General features: G+C 37.2%; 1 pseudogene; it reads right to left on the bottom strand.

Moving 5' to 3' along the window:
• Nucleotides 1-5,987: 5,987 nt before the first annotated feature.
• LOC149214030 (uncharacterized) lies at nt 5,988-6,666 on the bottom strand (annotated as a pseudogene).
• Nucleotides 6,667-7,006: the final 340 nt, after the last annotated feature.

Genomic DNA, 7,006 nt, shown 5'->3' with positions numbered 1-7,006 from the left:
ACCTCCCCATAGAATGTATTTGGGGTTGGTGATCTTCTCTCTAAAGAGCTGCACTGTAAATTTTCAGACTTTCTAATACAAATAGCTGTTGAAGTCCATGATCTCTGCACTGTCTGGATGTGAAAGTAATGAACTGCGTTCTGCTACAGAATTCCTGTGTCGTTTAATGGAACAATAAGTTTTTCTAAACCTTGTTTTGTTTTTGCAAAATTCATATATGTTTCATGATCTTAGTAATAGAGAAGAAGAATAGCTCAGGACTTGTTCGAATGCACCCTCTGCTCAATCTCTGTTTCTAAATGTGTTTTATTCAGAATTAGTCATAAATATGAATTCTTAACTGCTCATGTTTGCACTGATTCTCTCATTATGAATGTTGTTTAGGAATTCTTAATTGCTCCTAGATAATATTCTCACACTTTCCCTCTATCAGCATAGTGAAAGATCCTTTATTGCCTTTCATTCCCTGATTTCATGCCATCACTTCTAGATTTGAAGAATTGTTCCATAGATGCCTGTCTGGCTCTGTAGCATTACCATTTCCCCAAGAAACACTTTCAGCAGTACACCATCATTGACTCCATTGCCCAATAGTCTAGGCTGTTCTGAAAACTGCATCCCAGTTCTACTTGAAATCATCATCCAACCAAATTTAAAACAAAACCCTCTACATCATAACTAGCCTAAAATTTCTTCAAACAAAGCTAAATTATAAAGAGAGAGCCCTCTGTGGTTGCAGGTAGGCTAGGACCTGCAGCTAAAAGATTGGTTAGTGGTTACCTCGGCCGTATTCCCTTAGGAGCCAGGGAACAACCTAAGTGATAACAGAGTGTTCACAGGAGGATCAATGTACTAGACTGGAATCCCTAAGGTAATGTTGGATACACTGAATGTAGCCATAACATGTGTAGTGTAGACTCTAGGAGGTTGGAATAAGAAGTGTACATGACCAAAATGATAGTTGCCTGGAGGAACTACTCCACAATTGTTAAGACCTGGGGGAATGGTTCCATGGGGAAATGGGTTAGGAGGGATACTAGGAGAAGGAAGTGATCCTAAAGGTGCAGACTATTGTGAAGACATAATAGACTATTTGTGGGTGGTCTGCGATACTTGGAGCATGAAAAACTCAATGAGAGAGGATCGGAAGGAGTAGGCAGTGGGCCATAATGAGAAACAAGGAATGAGGAATCTTTATAGACTCCAGAAGAGATGGATGAGACAATGTTATTGTCAGCTATGGAAGAAATGTTGGACCAAGGTGAAGTCTGGGCTTTTGGATCATAGAATTTCAATTGATCTATTGTGACGATATTTCCATCATGGGGAAAGCACATCTTAGGATGAACTGTAGAAGTGACAGCTGACATGGTCTAAGGGAGCATCAATGACATCAATATCAATATATATGGTACTTCCAGCAACTGTGACTAGTTGCGATATAAGATGAGGGCTTGTGAAGGATGATCATCCCATGCATGCAGAGTGATGGTGGATGGCGACAAGTCAGGGGATCCAAGTTGCTTCCAAACACTGGCAGCCATCACACAGGTGGATGCACCTTCATCAATGATACATCACTAAATAATGGCATTTTGAATGGAGACTAGAATTTGAAAAGCAATGGATGAAGGTAAGGGAGGATTTTCCGACTTGTCAACATGAAACACAATCATTTGATCATCTTGAGGATATAAGGCGCCCAAAGAAGATATTATATATTTTCATTGTGACTGGTACATATGGAGGACTTCTAGCATTGACATGGTGGCAGGGGACTACGCCAAGTCATCAACTATGGTATATGTGAGTGCGACTTTTGGCTGAAGCAACATTTCGATGTAATGGACCTTTGGGGAGCTTGGGTATGATCTCAACATTAGGTTGAGGGATTTGTAAGGTACTGTTGGGTGGAAATAGAGGCTTAGTAGACACTTTGGGTTGGGACTCAATCACAGACTTAGCAGGTGCCTTGTCATATTGGCGCGTTCAACTCTGGAGATTGACTTTCTTGTTATTTACCTCACTAGAATTCATCATAAGAATATGATAGTCATGTTGGCTAGATGGTGGAGTTGGTTGAGCTATTTAACCTTGTGTAGGTTGGGCAACTATGTATCCTTGTTGAGCAATAGTGTTAGTAAGCACGACCGGTTGAGATGAAGTAGGAGGAGGAGGAGGAGTGGTGGGTTCCGATCCTCGAGAAGCTGCTTGAGCTTCCCATGCTTGTTTAATTTGAGGTAAAAGAGGACACTTATGGATATAATGAACATAGAATTCATAAAAAGCACAAGGTTTGTTTGTAAAAAAATTCTTGTTATTATTAGGTTGATTGCCCTGTTGCTAGGTTGTGGGATTAGGTTCAGTACCCTGAGGGAAATTAGGTTCAAGAGTCTAACTGCCTTCATTACCTTGCATCTATTAGTTCCTATTACCCTTCCCCTTGTTCCTTTTCTTGTGGTTAGGGGGATTGGGTCCATTGTGATAAGCATACACTTTTCCTTGTGGAGGAGGTGTTTGCTGTAATGGGGGGAGAGCGAGCATGGGGGGCTGGGGCACTGGTGCCAAAGAGGCTAGAGTGTTAGGTTGTGCATACTGATAATAAGGAGATGGAGAAACATTGGTATAAGAAGGAGAAGAAACAACTAGCCCTAGAATCTATTGATACAGATGGGGATATGCATATGGCGTGCTAAGACCTAAATAAGGATTGCCCTCATGAGGATTGGGGGAGGGAAAATTGTACATGGAGCTAGTCCCTCCCTAAGGGTCACCATAAATCATATGAGGTGGAGCATATCACTGACGGTGAGATATCATTCCAACTATTTCATTTGCGGAGTGAGATTCCCCCAACATGTTAGGAACACTAGGGTGAGGTAGATCGAGGATGATGGTGTAAATATAACTTGATTAGGTGTAAATCAAATAAAATTTGAGAGCTATTTAGAGTGCTTCTTCCTCATATTGAGGAAATTGTGATGTGACATATTTTTCAATTGGAGAAAACACCGATCTAAGTAACCAATTCATATAGACTTGGTCTTTGAAGTCAGGAGCTCTATAGATGCTCCTCCCCTTATGCCATTCTTGAACATGGTTGTAAAGGTGGGTGGCAAAAGTTTGACAGAAAGAAGTCAAAAGTTTGGTGACGGTATCATAACAGAGAGGTAACTAGACATATGAAAGAAAGGTTGTTTCAAGAGTCGCTAGAGTGGAATGGGTTGCTCTAGGTTGGTCGACATACCACTTAGCAGCGACTTTAGTGAGCGTGCGTTGGAACAACCGAAGATGAATGGAGTCTTCAGTGATAGAATTAGATGAACACCATATATGAAAGGAGCGAACATGATTACTTGGATCTTCTCTAGGATTACCTTCAAACTTTGGGATATCTTAGGGGAGTTTAGTTGGCATTTATGGCCATGTGGTATTGTGGAGAAGAGGATCATTGATAAGCTAGTTAAAATATGGGGGACTTAAACTAGAGACAAAAGGGAGTAAGGAAGTAAGAGTGACCACACTGTTTGGGGTTCTGCTAGTGAGGGCACTCTAGTTAGCACCTGGATTATCACCCAGGGTTCCTACACCCACATTAGTGCCTGATATGATGGAGATATGGGGTTGAGAAGACGTGAAATCAGAGGATGAATGGGATGAATCAATAGAATAAAAATCATAATCAGAATGATGACTCTAAGGAGGACTGGGATGATGAACTTTAACTCAACGAGGAAGAGTTCTATGTCCTAATGGGAATTGAGGGTGAAGCCCTCAAATTCGATGTGACAAATGCCTTGGAGGCGCTATGGTGTCTAGACTAAAGAGGAATGATAGGAATAAAAGAGAAACAAACAACAAGCAAACGCCTAGTGCAATGGTGCCAAGTGTAAACTAACTATTTTAATGATGTTACTCTAATACAAGAAAATGTGTCCTATCCAAAAAGGAGACCTCTAGCCTATAAGTGATCTAAATCCTCAAACAATCTTACATCCATTGTTTCATATGGCCTTCCAAACAACTTCTTACTTAAAAAAATCTCATCGCCGCAAGCAGAGTTGTCTAGAGAAAGGTCGGGTAGAGGACCAACTGCTTCCCACGTCTAGTCCTATAAGGTGTTTTCATAATATTGGTGTTGGACCAATTTACTAAGTAAATTAACACTAGTATTTAATTATCAATCCGGGCTTGTAAACTTGGAAGCATATCCAAAATATATGGATATCAGTTGTAGCCAATTTTAGAAGATGAAATATAAAGTTTGAAATAAATGCATATTAAAAATATAAAGTTTAACTAAATAATTTCTAATTCAATATTTAATAAACAGGAGAAGTGGCTCCTAACTTAGAAGAACCATATTGACCTTCTTCTATAATACTACTTCATGAATAGAAATCAAAACCACTGATGAACAACAGCTCAAGACACATAAAAAATAATAGAAGAGGCTCCTAACTAAGGAGGTCCTTGTTGTTCTTCATTATAAATTCATTCATCATTATTGTCATTGTTAGAAAACTAGAAATTCAGAGAATCACTTAAAAGCAAGAAAGATGAATTCTAGTTTCTAATCTCTGATCAGATAGAAGGAGAGTTTAACTTAAACACTAGTTTGACCCTTCATATTCAAATTAGAATTAAGATTAAGATTCATTATCAATCATAACATATCATCATACATCTAATTAACTGATTAATTAGAACAACAGAAAAATAATATGGAATTTGTCTCCTTGATTAACTTACAAAGTTCAGAAATCTCAAAATGAAGTTATATAAATTCTACATGTTCATGCCTTCAATATTCTTGGCTTAAATAGAGAAATATGAAACAAACTTAAATAAAATGTCTCTAACATCTATGTCTATCCTTATCCTATCTATCTAGGTTGATCTCATCCATCCAATCACTCAAAATTTAGAAAATCGCATAAAATCCTAAATTTGGCTTATTTACTGGGGATTTCCTAAATGATTGGTCCTGTTTGAGCAGTTTTGACCGGGCATGTTTAAGGTCGATTTGACCAAAACCAATAGGAACACATCCATTCTTAGTTCCCAATATTTCTAGAAATTTTCTCAGTTCGTGCCTAGGTTTCCTGCAAGTATGACCTCAATGAAGCCATTACGGGAATTTTTAGTCCTGTCCAAAAATAATTAAAACCCAATTTTTTAAAAAATGTCTAAAATTTGAAAAAACATAATTTATTTGCCTAAATATGAATAATAATTTCAAAATAGGTCATATGTGGATGGTATAAAGTGGAAAATGATGGAAATTAGGTGGATTTTAATAAGAAATATTTGATCAAAATTGAGAGTGAACATCTCCCCCTTATTGATGTTCAAGCATGTCCTCATGCTTGCCTCTGCTTCTTTGATCTTCTATCCCTATATGTTGACTGGCTTGCTGATGTACTTATGGCTCTGACCCTTGAAGATGAAGCTTCCTGTTGAGCTACCTATAAAAGGATATCTATGCCTTCATGTATTTTTGTCTCCTTCCTTGTAGATGGCATTCTTTACTTTTTCTCCTTCCTTTTCTTTGTTTTCCTAAAAAGAACTTCCATCTTTTCTCTTTAAAGTATTTCTCTTTGTAGTATTCTTCACCTATCAGTGGCAAATTTTTGGCCACTAAAAATAAGAAAAAATCCCTGAACTTATAATGTCAAATTTCTGAGCTGAGACACTACCTCTGTTTTTACTGCTTGTGGAGAGAAGGCTTTATTTTAATGCTTTGAAAACACCTTTATGGAAAATACCCTAATTCGTCAGTACCTCAATTTTTTTTTAATAATCTTCCTCAGAAATCATTTTTTAAATAATCTTTTTCGAAAATCATTTTCTGGAAAAATACCTCAGAAAATAATATTTTGGTCACTACCCTTCCCAAAAATCAAATTCTAGAAATGTAAATCAACCTACAGATATTCTGTCCTTGGGAAATTCAATATTTTTTTTCCTCAAGCTTGAAATTTCTATTAGTAAGCCAAACCATATATCAATTTCAAATTATACAGAATACATAGCATAAAATAAAATAGAAGACCCCATAGTTTCTTCCCCCATGAAATAATTTCGATCTTCACAACCAGCCCAATAGCTGATGCACATGCAATTCTAGATGAATCACCAAAGGGGCATGGAATGTAAATTCCTCTAGGAGCTTTACTCAGAAATTTTACTCCACTGAGAGCACAAAAAGAAAAATGTGACTGAAAACATAGGCAACAAATAAAAATCTTCACGTGTCACACCCGCTTCGCAAACATACCACAAAATGACCAAAGGTCCAAAAGCACTAAAAGTGGTAGGCCCAAGAACACAAGTAATAGTTCTAGCAAGACATAAATAGCTTCCAATAATTAAACCTAGTTCAAAAGTTGTATTGTTTTTCCTATTATCTTTTATGCTTGTCATAATGCCGTCTAGCAATGATTCCAAATCAGGTAGGCCAATTGGTTCATCCTTAGAAACAATAGCCTCCAACATGGAGAAGAGAGCACCTGGGTACGACAACAAGCTCCACGGGGTTTGAGCATTCACCTTTTGGGTAAGGAGCACTGAACAAGGGGAAACCAAACAGAATGAGAAGCATATAAAATTGGGAAGATTAGTGTCTCGATAAGGCCCACCTTGCTGGCTTTTATTCTCAGGCATCTCATCTTCTTCAAAGGATAATTGCCTTTCCTTCTTCACAGGATAATTTAAAACAACAATAATTATTTGGATTTGTAACAAGAAATTGCTTAAATGTAAACATGAAAGAACTCTATGTTCTACTATAAGATGAATGATTTATTTTGTCAAAACAAATTCTTCTTATACAAAGATCATAAAAACATTTTAAATTTTTTTTTTATTGCTCTCCAATCCCTTTGTTTGATCTTTGTTTTTCAAAATCATTCTTTGTTTTGAAGAAAAACAAGTTCTCTATCTTAAAAAAACAAGTTCTTTGTCTCCTTTAAAAAAAAAAATCACCATGTAAAATAATTCATGA

Source organism: Pinus tabuliformis, chromosome 1_1, assembly GCF_031772625.1.
Source record: "Pinus tabuliformis cultivar Carrire ecotype Pingquan chromosome 1_1, CPIR1, whole genome shotgun sequence".
NCBI classification, from domain to species: domain Eukaryota; kingdom Viridiplantae; phylum Streptophyta; class Pinopsida; order Pinales; family Pinaceae; genus Pinus; species Pinus tabuliformis.
The sequence above is the reverse complement of the archived record's forward strand: the minus strand, read 5'-3'. Positions and strand labels throughout refer to the sequence as shown.